The sequence below is a fragment of the Halichoerus grypus genome, chromosome 13, assembly GCF_964656455.1.
Source record: "Halichoerus grypus chromosome 13, mHalGry1.hap1.1, whole genome shotgun sequence".
Taxonomy (NCBI): Eukaryota; Metazoa; Chordata; class Mammalia; order Carnivora; family Phocidae; genus Halichoerus; species Halichoerus grypus.
The window spans coordinates 67,674,329-67,692,211 of record NC_135724.1 but is presented as its reverse complement, the minus strand read 5'-3'; the positions used below and the strand labels follow the sequence as shown (position 1 = coordinate 67,692,211).

Below are 17,883 nucleotides of genomic sequence, written 5' to 3'. Positions count from 1 at the left end.
TGGATAGACTTGTGTAGCCACCATAGGAAAGATAAAGAACATTACATAACCCTAGAAAGCATCCTTGAGCCCCTTTGCAGTCAGTCTTCACCTCAGGTAACTACAGATCAGCTATCACTGTGGCTCAGCTTGAGCTTTTCTGGAAGTTCATGTAAATGGAGTTTGAAAGTCTGTACTCTTGGGGCACCTGGGTGGCTCAGTCGGTTAAGCGTCTGGCTCTTAATTTCAGCTCAGGTAATGATCTCAGGGTTGTGAGATCGAGCCCAGTGGGCTCTGTACTGGGCGTGGAGCCTGCTTGGGATTCTCTCTCCCTGCTCTTTCTGTCTCCTTCTCAAAAAAAAAAAAAAAAAAAGGAAAAGAAAAAAAAGTCTGTACTCTTTTTGTGCCTGGCTTCTTTCACTTTACATGGTGTTTTTCAGATTCATCTTTGGTGTTACATATACCAGTGCTGTAGTTGTTTCCTTTTTTTGTTGCTGAGTACACTTCCATCATGTGGAGATGGAGCAGTTTACCCCTTCCTTGTTTTGAGGAACATTGGGTTGTTCCAAGTTTGTGGCTACTTGCATAAAGCTCCTACAGACATTTGTATACAAGTCTGTGTGGACATATATTTGCATTTCTCTTGAGTAAAGGTTTAGCAGTGGAATTGCTGGATTGTATGATCAGTGTACATTTAACTTTTCAGAAACTGCTAAACTGTTTTCCATGGTGGTTGTAAAGTTGCACCTGCAGTATGTGAGAGTTCTAGCTTTTATACATCCTCATCAGCACTTGGTATGACCAGTCTTTTTTATCTTAGCGATTCTAATGGGTATGTGGTTTTAATTTGCATTTTCCCCTATGATTCATCAGTCATTTTTTCATGTGTTTATTGTCACAAAAAATGTTTATTTTAAATACTGGGTTGTTTGTCCTCTTGTTTTGAAGTTGTGAGAGTTCTTTATATATTCTGAATACAAGTCCTGTGTGTTGCAAAGTTTCTTCTTACATCTGCACAGCTTTTTTTTTTTTTTTTAAAGATTTTATTTATTTGACAGAGAGAGACACAGCGAGAGAGGGGGAACACAAGCAGGGGGAGTGGTAGAGGGAGAAGCAGGCTTCCCGCGGAGTAGGGAGCCAATGTGAGGCTCGATCCCAGGACCCTGAGATCATGACCTGAGCCGAAGGCAGACGCTTAACGACTGAGCCACCCAGGCGCCCCTGCACAGCTTCTTTTGGACCCCAGTGGTATTATCTGGCTTGCTTACCCATCACGTTGGCCAGATCGTACTTGGCAAACTTTTCAGTCTTGCGAACTTCTGTCTCTGTGCCATTGTTCTTGTACATTCGGGGGGCTTTACCATTCCCCTGAGAAGGTGTGGTAGTTTTTCTTTTTCTTTTTAAAATTATTTTTCCTGGGGCGCCTGGGTGGCTCAGTCGTTAAGCATCTGCCTTCGGCTCGGGTCATGATCTCAGTGTCCTGGGATCAAGCCCCGTCTCGGGCTCCCTGCTCCGTGGGAAGCCTGCTCCTCCCTCTCCCACTCCCCCTGCTTCTCCCTCTCCCACTCCCCCTGCTTGCGTTCCCTCTCTCGCTGTCTCTCTCTCTCAAAAAATGGATAAAATCTTTAAAAAAAAAAATTATTTTCCTGACTTGGGAATGCTGCAGGTTCATAGTGCCCTTTGGCCTGGGATGCTAAATGTCCTGCAGTAGGTGGCACGGTTTTACACAGTAACTGACCTGCTTAAAGTGCCACTGATACACTTGTTGCTTAGTCCAAGCTGCTGTTCTCTCTCACTGGTACCATTGGTACCATTGGAGTGCTTCAAATGGTTTCTTTTTTTACTTTTTACTTTTTACAATTCATTCTGCGTATTACAGCTGGAGAGATTGTTTAAAAATATAAATTGGGCACTTTTAGTTCCCAGATTAAAGTGGAAGAACACTTAAGTTAAATCTTAAGTCCTTAGCAGAACTGCCAGGTCCACTGACTATTTCTTCAGGCTCATCCTGAAGTATACTGTGTTTAGTATGCTTCAGGCACAGTGGCCTTCTTTTGAGTCCACAAATACTCCAGCCTAACTCCTCTCTGCTTGTAGAATACTTGCTTTCTCTGCCCTTCTTCAACTTGCCTAATTCCCATTCATCCTTCAGGTCTGTTTTAAATGCTGCTTCCTTAGAGAGGAAAAACCTTCTCTAAACCATTTAAACTAAGTTGTCTAGTTATCCATGACAACATTAATTATACCATTTGCATTTTTCCTTGGTATCCATCATAATTTATATAGTCATATAATATATATCCTATTATGTAAATATATATTAATGCAGTTTCTTTATAGTTCCCCCATATTGTATAAGGTTAATGATAGAAGGGAGCTTTCTATTTTCACTGCTGTTTCCATAGCAGTCAATGCAGTGTGGATGGTTAATAGATATTTGATGAATAAATAAAATTAATTTTAACATTTGAATGTTAAACACATGTTTTTAAGGTTATCCAGTATGCCTCCTTCAAGATCCTAAACTGTCCTTTCTCTCTCTCTCTCTTTTTTTTTAAGATTTTATTTATTTATTTGAGAGAGAGCATTGGGGGGGAGAGGGAGAAGCAGACTCCCCACTGAGTCGGGAGCCCAGTGCAATGCGGGCCTTGATCCCAGGACTCTGAGATCATGACCTGAGCCGAAGGTGGGGGCTAACCGACTGAGCCACCCAGGTGCTCCTGTCCTATCTCTCTCTTTTTTTTTTTTTTTTTTTAAAGATTTTATTTATTTATTTGAGAGAGAGAGAATGAGAGACAGAGAGCATGAGAAGGAGGAGGGTCAGAGGGAGAAGCAGACTCCCTGCTGAGCAGGGAGCCCGATGCGGGACTCGATCCTGGGACTCCAGGATCATGACCTGAGCCGAACGCAGTCGCTTAACCAACTGAGCCACCCAGGCGCCCCCCCTGTCCTATCTCTCTTGAATATAAATTTCTATATTAGTTTTCTGTCTTTGTCACTTGCAGTGAATCTGTAAATTGCCATAGTAACAAGACTTCTTAATCTTTTTGTGCTGTGGATCTTTTAGGGAGTCAGTGGAACAAACTATGTAAGATTTTATTTTAATTCCAGTGTAGTTAATATGTGGTGTTATATTAGTTTCAGGTGTACAGTACAGTGATTCAACAGTTCTATCCATTACTCAGTGCTCATCATGATAAGTTGTACTCTTAATCCTGATATATGTGCCTTTTTATTAATGCCTTAAATAACAAGATCAAGCAGCAGGTCTAATAACTACTGTAATTTCAAAGTAGTGAAAAGTATAAGTATTTCAAGAATTACAATTGTAGTCTTCTCATTGGTCTTCCTGTTTCTAGGTTTAGCCCCCTTCATCACTTTATTTATTTTTAGAATTTATTTATTTATTTATTTATTTGTCAGAGAGAGAGAGCACAAGCAGAGGGAGAAGCAGGCTCCCCACCAAGCAAGGAGCCCAATGTGGGACGCGATCCTAGGATCCTGGGATCATGACCTGAGCCGAAGGCAGACGCTCAACCTACTGAGCCACCCAGGCATCCCGTTCTTCACTTTTATACCATATTTCTGATAGTGTCACTCTCAGGGCCTGAGGATTCAATTAGAAGAAGAAAGTACAGATTTCTCAGCTTTCTCAGTCTAACATCACATTTTGCTCTTTCCTTAGTTGGGTCCTAAGCTCCAGCCATATGGAAGGACTCAGCACTTGTACTCAGCCTTCCATGCTTTAGCTCCTACAGCTCCTTCCTACAAGCCTTTCTCATATACTGCCTATTTTTAAATTGTGCCTGCTTTTTAAAAAAATACCACCTTCTGAAAAAGATCCACAGATAGTAACACAGAGCAATGCCTGACATACAATAAGCACTCAATAAATTGTAGCACTTATTAAAAAAGAATTGTTCATAAACTTTTTATTATCACCACCACTTAGTTCCTAGTATAAGTAAACTATAAACATTTTGAGTGATGTACATGAAGGAAACAAGGCAAAGCAATATATCAGTAAGTATAAGCAAGCATAATGTAAAGTGAGTGCATAAATGATTAATACTTAGAATATTGTTTTGATCTTGGTTTGAATGGTTATCAGTTTTACATCAGAGCACAAGAGCACAATGAGAAAATGATTTAGTAGATATTTCTTATCCTTTATACTTGGTCACCCAAAAACCCACCTTGAATCCTGATAGACATGGTAGATTTAGAGTACTCTCAGTCATTTAAAAAGGCTCCACGTCCAGCATGGAGCCCAACATGGGGCTTGATCTACAACCCTGAGATCAAGACCTGAGCTGAGATCAAGAATCAGATGCTCAACCGACCTAGCCACCCAGGCATGCCCATTTTTTTATAAAACAAAGCCATCAAGTTCTAAGAATTCTTTTTCCTCCACATTTTTAATGTGCTTTAATTGCTGATCAGTACTTACTGCTTCAAATATAACATACACGGAAAACAGAAACCTTGAGGTGGGGCAAGCAAGAGTTGAAAATACTGTAGCAACAATGTTAACTGTTGTTGCTTTTTACACCATAGTAAATATGACTTAGAACGGAGAGGAGATGTGATCAGAAGCCGGCGGTATGAAAAGTTCTGCGGAGCAGTTCAAAGCCTAGACAGCTTGTGTTAAGAATGCAGTTAGCGGTATTGGAAGTGTAGCTGTAGGGATCAAGTTGGCTTACTGCTTGCTGAGCTTATACGGGCACTACTAGCACTGGAAAATGGTAATAGTGTGGAGCACCCTACTTTCAGGCCCAAATGTACCTAGGAAAAAGCAGGTACATTCAAGATAGCAAGGGGGAGGGATACTAATGTTGTAAGAAACAAAGAAATACTATCAGTGAAAGGAACTATACCACAAAGGTAAAGCTATCCAAATGAATAACGTCTTAAGAATAAAATTTAGTTCCTAAACTCTTAAGAACCAAATAATTAGAAATCTGAAAATATTTTAAAGATTTATTTATTTATATGCGAGAGAGCGGGAAGGGCAGAGGGAGAGGGAGAATCTCAAGCAGACTTCTCCCTGAGCATGGAGGGGGCTCGATCCCAAAACTGCAAGAGTAGACACTTGACTGACTGAGCCACCCAGGCGCCCCTAGAAATCTTGAGATTTTGAAGTAATGCTTTTTTAAAGTATAAAAGGTAAAGTTTTCATATGGCAATTTAGAGAAGGCTGTATTTTCTCCACTTGTTTTTCCCCCCAAAGAAGACTGTTGCTGTCAGTCCTAGTTGGCAAACAGCAGATTTGAAATGGTTCTTCTGTTTCTCAGAGTCCAGAATATATAAAAGTATTCCTGTGTGTCCAAGTGGGAATCTGTAAATAATTGTTTCCTTTTATAGTCCAAGATATATATTTTAAGTATGCAGCTGCAACCACTCTGGGCTTTTACTTGGACGTCAGAATACATTTTCACTCTCTGTTGTAATGACATTGTCTTTCCTCTTTTAGCTAGTGCCTATTGCTTAGTTTTAACCAGTGTTGAGAGAGAACTTGTGTTTCTTTTTTTCAGTACTTTTATAGAAATAAGTATTTACTTTCTCTCAGATTTTATACTTGTGAAGGTGTTAGATTCCAATTAAATGTATGTGAAGCCACTTGATCTTGTCCCACAGCTCACTGGTGCTGTTTTTCTCTCATGCCCAGTCTTTTTTCTCTTGGTATTACATTTTGACTAGTTTCTATTGCTGTGTCTGCTAAGTCACCAGGTTTTTTTTAGTGTGTAATCTGTTCCTAATTCCAACCATTGTATTTTTTTCATCTCTAGAAATTCAGTTTGAGTCTTTTATACCTTCCATTTCTCTTTATCATGCTCTACTTTCTTTTTCTTGTTATTTTTATAATTGTTTATATTCTTGTCTATTCTATCACCTCTAATTTCTGGGTCTTTTTTTATTACTGGCTTTCTCATTATGGATGTATTTTCCTACTTTTTTGAATATTGGTAAGTTTTGATTAGGTGTAAGACATTGTGGATTTTACATTACTGAGTGCTAGATTTTTTTGGTATTACTTTAAATATTTTGGGGCTTTTTCTCTGGGATGCAACTAAGGTACAGTTCAATTCTTTCAAAACTTACTTTTAAGCATATTTTTGGGCCTGTGTGGCTTCTTCCCCAGCCTTGGAATTTCATCATGCATGTGCTTCTGATCATTACTCAGCTGAAGACTCGAAGGGAACCCATCTGCTGATCTCCTCAACCTTCTCTGAGGTTCTCTCCTGTCCTAGACTTTGCCTGGCAAATTCTTTTTTTTTTTTAAAGATTTTATTTATTCACTCAAGACACAGGGATACAGAGAGAGAGAGAGAGCACGAGCAGGGGGAGAGGCAGAGAAAGAAGCAGGCTCCCCGCTGAGCCAGGAGCCGGACGTGGGGCTCGATCCCAGGACCCTGGGATCATGACCCGAGCCGAAGGCAGATGCTTAACCATCTGAGCCACCCAGGCGCCCCGGCCTGGCAAATTCTTACCTGACTTTTCCAAGTTTGAATTCTGTCCTAGACTCAGCCAGGCTCCATTGGTCTTCGCCTCTATGCATTGCAGTCTGGAAACTCCAGGCAGTAAGCTGCCCTGTGTTGGCCATTGTTGGGTGTCCAAAAACTTGTTTCACATACATACTGTCTGGATTTTTTTCATTGTTTAAGGTTGGAGAGTAAATCAGCCTGTGTTCCTTTGTCATGGCTAGAAGCAAAAGCCTGTGAAGGTATTTAGAACTTTAGGAATTCATTTAAATCTCAGGTTATTGCCTTATTTTAAGCTGTCTTGTTTTATATAACCTACACTTTATTGGTTATTTTTTTCTCCCAATGGAGTAGACAGAAATGGTGAGACAAAAGATAATTTAAATTATGTCTTAAATCACTCATGATGCCATCATCTTAGCTTGTTTCATAAATTGCCTCCTCTAGATATTTTAAGCTTCAGTCTTTGATTTTTTTTTTTAAAGATTTTATTTATTTATTTGACAGAGAGAGACACAGCGAGAGAGGGAACACAAGCAGGGGGAATGGGAGAGGGAGAAGCAGGCTTCCTACAAAGCAGGGAGCCTGATGCAGGGCTCAATCCCAGGACCCTGGGATCATGACCTGAGCCGAAGGCAGAAGCTTAACGACTGAGCCACCTAGGTGCCCTTCAGTCTTTGATTTTATTTTGAATCTTACCTCTAGTTAATATGGTATTCATACTCAGTTTAATAGCTGCACAATGACCTGTTAATATTCCATAATGTATTAATCCTTACGTTTGGCAATACAAGCTTTGTTCTTTTAGGTAGTGCTGCAGTATATATCTTCATTTATTGTCCCTATTCTTTTTTTTTTTAAGACTTTACTTATTTAACAGAAAGAGAGAGAGCACAAGCAGGGGGAGAGGGAGAAGCAGGCTCCCCGCTGAGCAGGGAGCCCAATGTGAGGCCTGATCCCAGGACCCTGGGATCATGACCCGAGCTGAAGGCAGCCGCTTAACCAACTGAGCCACCCAGGCACCCTATCATCCCTGTTCTTTTTTTTTTTTTTTTTTTAAAGATTTATTTATTTATTTGAGAGAGAGAGAGAGAGAGAGAAACAGCATGAGAGAGGAGAGGGTCAGAGGGAGAGGCAGGCTCCCCGCTGAGCCGGGAGCCCGATGCAGGGCTCGATCCCAGGACTCCAGGATCATGACCTGAGCCGAAGGCAGTCGCTTAACCAACTGAGCCACCCAGGTGCCCTCCTATCATCCCTGTTCTTAAGGATGCTCAAAGGGAGAAAGACAGGTGGAATGTTTTATTTATTTCAATTTGCAATGAATAGGCTATGTTAGATATTTATTAGTAAACGTTTATCAAATGATTGAGGTGGAATTTTTTTTTTTTTTTAAAGATTTTATTTATTTATTTGAGACAGAGAGAATGAGAGAGAGAGAGAGAGCACATGAGAGGGGGGAGGGTCAGAGGGAGAAGCAGACTCCCTGCCGAGCAGGGAGCCCGATGTGGGACTCGATCCTGGGACTCCAGGATCATGACCTGAGCCGAAGGCAGTCGCTTAACCAACTGAGCCACCCAGGCGCCCGAGGTGGAATTTAACTTACAAAGTTCAATTAGGGTAGGTAGGGGTGCCTAGGTGGCTCAGTAAGCGTTTGCCTTCGGCTCAGGTCATGATCTCAGGGTCCTGGGATCAAGCCCCGCAGCGGGCTTCCTGCTCAGAGGGAAATCTGCTTCTTTCTCTCCCTCTGCCCCTCCCCACCGTTCGTTCTCTCTCTCTCTCTCAAATAAATAAATAAAATCTTTTTTTTAAAAAAATTCAGTTAGGTAAAGTTTTCAGTTACCTTTTTAGGAATATTTTAATTCTGTCAAACATGCACTTATAGGAGGTTAAAATATGTACTTATGAATTATTTATTAAATTTAGCCCATATTATCTACATGCTAATCACTTCATTAGCTTTGGAGTTATCATTTAGTGGAATACCTTTTTCAGATGAACTTTTTTTTTTTTTACTTTTTCAAATAAATTATTTTTATTGAATTATACTTGATAAACTTTTATGTTGGAGTAAATTTAGGTTTGCAGAGAAGTTGCAAATATAGTACAGAGGGTTCCCATGTGCCCCCACCCACTTTATTTCTCCTGATGTTGACATCTTACATTTCTATAGTAAGTTTATCAAAACTAAGAAACCAATGTTAGCATGTTCTAGCTAAACTCCAGACTTTATTCAGATTTCACTTTTCTGCTCTGTTCCCAAGGTACCATATGCATTTAGTTGTCATGTTGGCTTCATCTCCTCTGGTCTGGGACTGTTTCTCACACTTTCTTTTCCTGACCTTGATGGTTTTAAGGAGTACTGCTCAAGTATTTTGTAGAATGTCCCTCAATTTGGGTTTATCTGATGTTCTCATTATTAGACTGGGGTTATAGGTGTTGGGAAAGAATATCACAGAGGTGAAATGCCCTTGTTTGACAACATTCACGTGTTACCACTAAGGGTATGAACTGTTATCACTTGGTGTAGGTGGTATCTGTTGGATTTCTCCACTGTAAAGTTACTGTTTCCCCCATACCAAATTCTGTTCTAATCTTATACCTCCAGCCTCAACCCCAGCATGTCCCCCCATACCCCACACTCCATTGCCCCAGGTTCCTTCAGGCCTCTGTACCTTTGCACATGCTTTGCTTGAAAAGCACTCTCTCTCATCCCCCTGGCTAGCTCTAGGGGGCCTTTTCCTTTCACCTCACCTGGTCCCCCAGCCTCCGACCACGCACTGCTTTCATAACACCCTGTGCCTCTCAGTTGTTCACCTGGATTTGCTAGTTGTTCTCCTCCTCCTTGCCTTCTTTAAAAAACAGTCAGCTGTACTTTTCCCACTGCTGTCGCCATTCCCCTCCATTTACTTACTTACACCCACATTACCACACATCATCTCATTGCAGATTCAGTAACTGCTTTGCAGTTTTTACCTTTCTTAGTCTCTCCTGTTTGGAACTCTTTCCTTCCTTAGCTTCTGAAACACCACCCTCTCCTGGTTCTTGTCTGTGGTTTAGCATGTGGTTTTGGAGTTTTACAACAAGGGTTCTCATTCCATTATTACTTACACTACTTTCTCTCTTTAGCCAGTTCCTCTTCACTGTTGTGAATTCTATCCTCAGACCTCTTTTCACGACATCTCTCTCCTCAGTAGTGCTGCCCAGTTGGCTTTTTTTTTTTAAGATTGATTTATTTGAGAGAGTATGCATGCGTGTGCATGAGCAGGGTGAGGGGCAGAGAGGGAGAGAGAAAATCTTAAGCAGACTCCCTGGTAAACCAGGAGCCCAATGCGGGACTCGATCTCACGCCCCTGAGATCATGACCTGAGCTGAAACCCAGGGTTGGATGCTTAACCCATGGAGCCACCCAGGTGCCCCTACCCAACTGGCTTCTGTTAAAGATTCCCATACCTTATTCTCAACTTTGATCTCTCCTTAATGCTCTTGGAAGAAGAGAACCTTCATTTCTCCATCTGAATCACCCACAAGCATTCTTAGATCTTTAAAATCAGGAAGTTCAAGACTGTCCTTGTGCCCCCCCCCCCCCCGCCCCAGTCTTCATTGTGTACTTCTCAAACCCAGCTCTAATGTGTGCAAGGCCTGTGTCAAGAATACAACTGGGGGGCGGGCGGGGGGAGGCGCCTGGGTGGCTCAGTCGTTAAGCGTCTGCCTTCGGCTCAGGTCATGATCCCAGGGTCCTGGGATCGAGCCTCACATCCCTCTCCCACTCCCCCTGCTTGTGTTCCCTCTGTCACTGTCTCTCTTTGTCAAATAAATAAATAAAATCTTAGAAAAAAAAAAAGAATACAACTGGGGGAAAAAATAATACAGATGGAGCCCCATGTACCATATACATCAAATTAAGAAACCTTAAATATAATATAGTCTCTCCTGCTATCACACAGATAAACCTTTTAAAGACCTGTAAGATCAGCTTCAAATTGGGGCACCTGGGTGGCTCAGTCGGTTAAGGTCTGCCTTCCACCCGGTCATGGTCTCGGGGTCCTGGGATTGAGCCCTGCATTGGACTCCCTGCTCAATAGGGAGTCTCCTTCTCCCTCTGCCCTCTGCCACTTCCTTTACTTGTGCTTGTGCTCTCTCTCTCAAATAAATAAATAAAATCTTAAAAAAAAAAAAAAAAAAGATCAGCTTCAAATGGAAAATTCTTGAGCTTCTTGGAGTTCCGTGCCAGCAGTTCCAGGAAAGCAGGCCTCCAGCACAGCCCTCTTCTCTTCCCGGCCCGAGCCTGCCCTGCCATGAGCTTGAGCTTGTGTGTGTCTCATAAATGGGACACCCAGCTTGACATGACAGTCCAGGTGCAGTGCACACCCTGCAAACAGCTGCCCTTTGGCCACTCTGTGGTACAGAAACTGGAGGAACATTCTCCTCTCAGCAGAGCTGCTGTGTAAGAGGCTTGCACAGCCTTGGAAGCAGACTCAGGCAGTAGGGAATTCTGGGGCTCCAGATGGGCATGTTCTCCAGACCCCATAAATACCTCCTTGTGGAGAGGGGCTCAGTTGGGTGTGGCCAGGGGTCCCCATAGATGTTCTGCTTGTTTTCCTCTCCATGTGTTACCTCTTGCCTTTCTTGGTGCCCTTGCACCTCTTTCAGAAGCCTGCTCATCCTTCAGGATATGGTTTCTATAGGTCTCATCTTTTAATCCTCTCCTAATACCCTTGTTTCCAAATCCAGCTTTGCCTTTTGTTTCAGAAGTGCTTTACTATGTTAAAGGCAGTCTATGTTGTCTGTTCCTGTTCATGTTTCTTAGCTTCTTAAGGGCAGGATCGTTACTTGTTTTTGTCACCAATCCTAACATGAAATCTCATAAATGGGAAGTACTTGACAAGTGCGGCTTGAGTCCACCACAGCTCTGGCGTCATTCTCGTGTTGTTGTGGTAACCCTATCAAAACAGGAAATGAAGTTAGTTTAGCATGACTTGTTCATAATTGACTCATGCTGGTTCCCTTTTCTTCCCTAAGTGATCACAAAACATCTGTTAAATAACCTACTCCAGAATTTTGTGGGCTTCTACTTCCACATTCACTGATCAGATATGTTTCTGGAATCTATCTGTTCCCATCCACCCTGTCCCAGGAATTGACCACATATCCAGGGAGCACATATTTAAAGTGTACAGTTTATATTTTGACATATTATACACCCATGAATCTATCAGCACAACCAAGATAAGGAACATATTCATCACTTCCAAAGTTACTTGGTCTCCATTTGTGTAGTTCTTCCATCCCACCAGCGCCCCTCCTCACCAGCTCCCAGCAACCCCTATGATCTGCTTCTGTCCCCAAAGATTAGTTTGCATTTTATATGAATGGAAGTACTTTTCTGGTAGTCTGGCTTTACTCAGCATAATTATTTTGAGATTCCTCTGTGTTGTTTATATCAAGTTCATTCCCTTTAATTGCTGAATAATAGGAATTTGTTTTGAATATTGAGTGTGCTCACCTCCAGCCTTGACCTATGCCTGTTCCCCACGATTTATGGATCTCAGGATTCATCTGGAAATTGAGGCTACATTTACATAAGATGACGGCTGTCAATAGCTTGAGTTCCTCAAGAACAAAGTACTATTTAAAATGTTTGTATCCTGTTAAAATAGCCCTCGATACATAGCAAATATTAACCCCAGACTGGATAAAAGTTCCCCCTTTTTGGGGGGAGGTGTGAAAGAGAGAGAAATAATATACCCAATTCCAATTTTTTTAAAGATTTTATTTGAGAGAGAGAGAGCACACTATTCTCTCAGGTGGGAACAAGGTTAAGTAAAGATATTTTGCACCTCGGGGCGCCTGGGTGGCTCAGTCGTTAGGCGTCTGCCTTCGGCTCGGGTCATGATCCCAGGGTCCTGGGATCGAGCCCCGCATCGGGCTCCCTGCGCCGCGGGAGGCCTGCTTCTCCCTCTCCTACTCCCTCTGCTTGTGTTCCCTCTCTCTGTGTGTCTCTCTCTGTCAAATAAATAAAATCTTTTTAAAAAAAAGATAAAATAAAAAGATATTTTGCACCTCTTTCCAATAATTATTTTTCAAGTATTTTTGTATTGGTCAGGAATTTCAAATAATTGTGCTTCCTCCTTTAAAGGTATTCCAGTATTCCACTAGTATTTCTCCTGTACATTTTTTCCCCTAATTAAGAAGTTTGTTTGTTTGTTTGATTTGAAGAGGTTCACATGGCTCTTCAATCAAGAGGTGTACAGTGAAGGGTTTTGCATAGCCTGGCATTCTGTGTCTACACCACCACTCGTTTACTTCCTTGTGTATCCTTCCAGACTTCCTTTATGCAAACACAAGCAAATACTAATATATATCTTTTATTATTTACTAGAAAAATATAGCATGTTATCCACTGCTACACCTTGCTTTTTTTCCACTTAACAGATCTTGGAGATCTTTATATGTCATTCCTTTTCTTAGCTGCAGAGTATTTCACTGTATGGAGCACCACTCCTCTGTTGATGGATGCTTTTTTAAATTAAACTTTTTATTTTGAGATAATTGTAGAATCACATGCAGTTGTAAGAAATAATACAGAGAGATCCCAGTTTCCCTCTCTGGTAACATCTTGTGTTACAGTCATACATTACAGCATACATTAATTACAACACAATACCATAGCTGGGAGATTGGCATTGATACAATCTATAGAGCTCATTCATATATCACTAATTTTATGTGTACTCATTTTTGTGTGTGTATTTTCTGTGCAATTTTATCACATATATAGGTTCATAAACCACTATCATTCTTTTTTGACATCTTTAAATGTTAAATTTTTTCTTGTTAACATGTCTTTTTTTCCCTTAAATTTTTTTTCTAATTTTTAAATTTTTTTATTTTTAAGTAGGCTCCACACCCAGCGTGAAGCCCAGTGCAGGGTTTGAACTCACGACCCTGAGATCAAGACCTGAGCTGAGATCAAGAGTCGGACATTTGACTGACTGAGCCACCCAGGCACCCTTTAAAAAAATTTTAATTGAAGTGTAATTGACAGTATTTTTTTTTTTTCTTTCTTTCTTTTTTTTTTAGATTTTATTTGAGAGAGAGCGTGTGCATGAGTGGGAGGAGGGGCAGAGGGAGAGGGACAAGCCGACCCCCCACTGAGCAGGGAGCCTGATGCAGGGATCAGTTCCAGGACCCTGAGACCATGACCTGAGCCAAAGTCAGACGCTTAACCACCCAGGTTCCCAACTATATTCTGTTTCATGTGTATACCGTAGTGATTCAACATTTGTATACATTGCTAACTGATTAGCACAATAGGTCTGGTTACCATGTGTTACTGTGCAAAGTTAATACAATATTATTGACTATTCCCCATGTTGTACATCACATTCCCATGACATATTTGTTTTATAACTGAAAGTTTGTATCTCTTGATTCCCTTCACCCATTTCACCCTGCCCCCAACCCATTCCCCTGTGGCAACCACCACTCAGTATCAATGAGTCTGGGTTTTGTTTTGTTGTATTTTGTTGTTTAGATTCCACTTAAAAGTGAAATGTATGTATACACATATGTACGTATATATTCATACACACACACACACACATCATCTTTATCCATTCATCAGCAGACACTTAGGTTGTTTCCATATCTTCACTGCTGTAAATAATGCTGCAGTGAGCAATGGGTGCACAGTGCACATATCTTTCTGAATTAGTGTTTTTTTTTCCTTAGGTAGATACCTAGAGTGGAATTGCTGGATCATATGGTATTTCTATTTTTAATTTTTTGAGGAACCTTCATACTGTTTTCCATAGTGGTTGTGCTCCTTTTAAAATAAAAAAATTTAGGGGTGCCTGGGTGGCTCAGTCGTTAAGCGTCTGCCTCCGGCTCAGGTCATGAGCCCAGGGTCCTGGGATCGAGCCCCACATCGGGCTCCCTGCTCCGCAGAGAGCCTGCTTCTCCCTCTCCCCCTCCCCCTACTTGTGTTCCCTCTCTCGCTGTCTCTCTCTCTGTCAAATAAATAAATAAAATCTTTAAAAAATTAAAAAAAAAATAATAATAAAATAAAATAAAAAAATTCAACTGTAGTAAAAACCACAACATTTTAACCATTTTTAAGTATACAGTTCAGTAATGTTAAGTATATTCACATTATTGTGCAACAGATCTATAGAACTTTTCATCTTGCAAAACAGAAACTCTGTAACCTTGCACACCATCTCCTCATTTCCTCCCTCCCCCGAGCCCTTAGTAACCTCTGTTCTACATTCCATTTTTTTATGAATTTAACAACTTAGGTACTACATATGAATGGAATTATACACAGTACTTTGTGGCTGGCTTATTTCAGTTAATGTCCTCAAGGTTCATCCACATTGTAGCATGTGATAGAATTTCCTTTTTTTAAGGCTGAATAATATTCCAGTGTATGTATATATCACATTTTTAAAATTTATCCATTCATCCATCAGTGGACATTTGTATTGCTTCCACTTGGCTATTGTGAATAATGCTGTGGTGAACATGGATGGGCCAATATCTCTTCAAGATCCTATTTTGATTCTTTTGGATATATACCCAGAGTTGGGATTGCTGGGTCTTATGGTAATTCTATATTTAATTTTTTTTTAGAAACGTCCATACTGTTTTCCATAGTGGCATTTTACATTCCCAACAATGCACAGAGGTTCCAATTTCTCCATGACCTCTCCAACACTTATTTTTTATTTTTTGATATTGGCAGTCATGATGGGTATGAGGTGATATCTTGCTGCAGTTTTTATTTCAATGTCCCTAATAATGAGTGATGTTTAATAACTTTATATGCTTGTTGGTCATTTGTGTATCTTGTTTGGAGAAATGTCTGTTTGACATGATGTCTCATTTTTAATGTTCTTTTTAATTGAACCATTCTTAAATTCCTAAGATTAAATATTACTTGGACATAATGGATTTTTAATGTGTTATCAAATTGTATTTACTCATTTTTTGTTGATTTTCAAGCTTGTGCTTATAAAAGAGATTGGTCTTTTTTTTTTTTTAAGATTTTATTCATTTATTCATTTGAGAGAGAGAGAGAACATGAGCAGGGGGAGGAGCAGAGGGAGAGGGACAAGCAGACTCTGTGCTGGGCACAGAGCCTGACATGGACCTCAATCTCACAACCCTGAGATCATGAGCTGAGTCAAAATCAAGAGTCAGATGCTTAACTGACTGAGCCACCCAGGTGCCCCTGTCTTTAGTTTTGGTTTTAGTTCTTTCTCATCATCATCAGTTTTTATTTATTGTTAAAGATTATTTGCTTTATAGAGCTGAGTTAGGAAGATTTTCCTTTTTTTTTTTTTTAAGGCTTTATTTATTTGAGAGAGAGAGGGCACAAGCAGGGGGAGAGAGAGAAACAGGCTCCTTGCTGAGCAGGGAGCCCAATGTGGGGCTTGATCCCAGGACCTGGAGATTATGACCTGAACCGAAGGCAGACACTTAACTGACGAAGCCAGGCACCCCAAGATTTCCTTTTTTTTTTTTTTTTTAAAGATTTTATTTATTTACTTGACAGAGAGAGACACAGTGAGAGCAGGATCACAAGCAGGGGGAGAGGGAGAGGGAGAAACAGGCTTCCCGCGGAGCAGGGAGCCCGATGTGGGGCTCGATCCCAGGACCCTGGGATCATGACCTGAGCCGAAGGTAGACGCTTAACGACTGAGCCACCCAGGCACCCCTAGATTTTCCTTTTCTTAATGTTGAACAACTTATTTAAATTTTTGTTTTTGAAAAGAGCAAGTTTATCAGTTCAAAGAAAAAAATATGAATATCTAAAATTAACTCATCCAAAAACTGTATAATCGCATACTGGATTTAGATCCTAAACTGCACCCATAAGTTGTTTACAGAGACACATTTCAAGCAAAAGTTGTAGCATGGTATTAGTTGTGGGGGAAATGGAGATGAGCAAAGATTAAATTCTTAGAGGAAAGAAAAAAAAAGTTGGTAATGCCAAAGTGATTTTAAAGCAAAAGCTAACACCAAAATGTCCATGATAGAAAGTATTGCAAAATAAAATAGAGAAAACAAAACTGAGAAATCCAAGGAGAAATCAGGAAATATAGAGTTGTTATGGAAGAGTGTAAACTATTTGTGATCAGTTCTATGACAGATTATATAAAACAAAAAGGAGCTGGAAAACAGATAGGAAATGACCCAACTCCATGGACAGGGTCATACCTTCTTTTCAAGTGGGAACCAATGAGGAAGATCTCATGCCTTCTCACTCAAAAGGGGTCAGTTGGTTATTTCATCACTTAGTGTTGGTAACAGTTGGAGGGGTACATTGACCATAACCCCCCCCCCCAACAGTCTTATGCTCAGAAGCAAATTTATGGCCATGTTTGACTACCCTGCTTCGGTAAAATAAGACATTTATAATGTTGATTTTAAACCAATATTTTAACCTGTATTCTCTTTTGGTGGACTCATGCTCTATGATTTTAATTACCCAAAAAGAATTTTAATTTCTAAAAATATTATCAATATTGAATTAGGTTGTGTGAATGACATATCCCTCTGCCTGCCTAACTGAAAATCGGTGGTTTAGGCCCTCATGCAGCAAACCAGAGCAGAATAAGATTTGAGTAGTGATTCTTTTTTTTAAGGAAATATATTTCATTTCAAAGTATTGGGGGCACCTAAGTGCAATATATTAACAGTAGTGTGGGAGAATTGAAGTTGAGTAGAGTAAGGTGCCTCCTACAGCATAGTTTTGTGATGGAGTCAGACAAATGCATCAGTAATTCTCAGAATAAGCAGACTGACAAATACCATATAGAAGCACAAACTTGAGAAAAAAACTTATTTTATTGTTTTCTATTTCTGGCACTTGAGGAAACAAGCAGTGTTTTATTCCCTGTCAATGTTATTTCATTGCTTCAGTCAGTGGACCAGGCGTTGATACTTATTAAAATGGAAAGCTCTTATAGAAAAGATTAAATAGAATATTGATCATAAAGACAGTAGTAACATTCAAGATTAAAATGCATCACAGTGGGGTGCCTGGGTGGCTCAGTTGATTGAGCATCCAGCTCTTGGTTTCAGTTCAGGTCATGATCCTCAGGGTCATGAGATCAAGCCCTGCGTAGGGCTCCACACTCAGTGGGGAGTCTACTTCAAGATTCTCTTCCTCTGCTTCTCCCCGACTCGCTCGCTCACTCTAAAATAAATAAATCCATCACAAAATTGAAGACATAATTACTGCTTCTGCTTGGAATTCTGTTAAGTCAGACCTTGAGGTCAGCTTGGAAAAAACTGGTCCCTGTATAACAGCTATGGAACTCTTTTTTTTTTTTTTTTTTTTTTTTTGTAATCTCTACACCCAACGTGGGGCTCAAACTCATGACCCTGAGATCAAGAGTCGCATGCTCTGCTGAGC

At 40.5% G+C, this 17,883-nt stretch overlaps 1 protein-coding gene and 1 long non-coding RNA gene across 3 annotated transcripts in view; one reads left to right on the top strand and one right to left on the bottom strand.

Annotated features, from left to right (window-relative positions):
* The window catches only part of LOC144379906 (uncharacterized), a 45,524-nt gene extending 35,544 nt beyond the window's left edge, over window positions 1-9,980 (bottom strand). For both annotated transcript variants that reach the window (XR_013443435.1, XR_013443434.1), the window contains exons 1-2: window positions 9,912-9,980; window positions 6,471-6,695 (exon numbers count right to left, since the gene is read on the bottom strand). This is a non-coding gene — a long non-coding RNA (uncharacterized LOC144379906). The remainder of the gene's footprint in view (window positions 1-6,470; window positions 6,696-9,911) is intronic.
* Window positions 1-17,883, top strand: part of MAPK1 (mitogen-activated protein kinase 1) — a 109,665-nt gene that overhangs the window by 45,927 nt on the left and 45,855 nt on the right. The gene's annotated exons all lie outside the window — the stretch shown is intronic.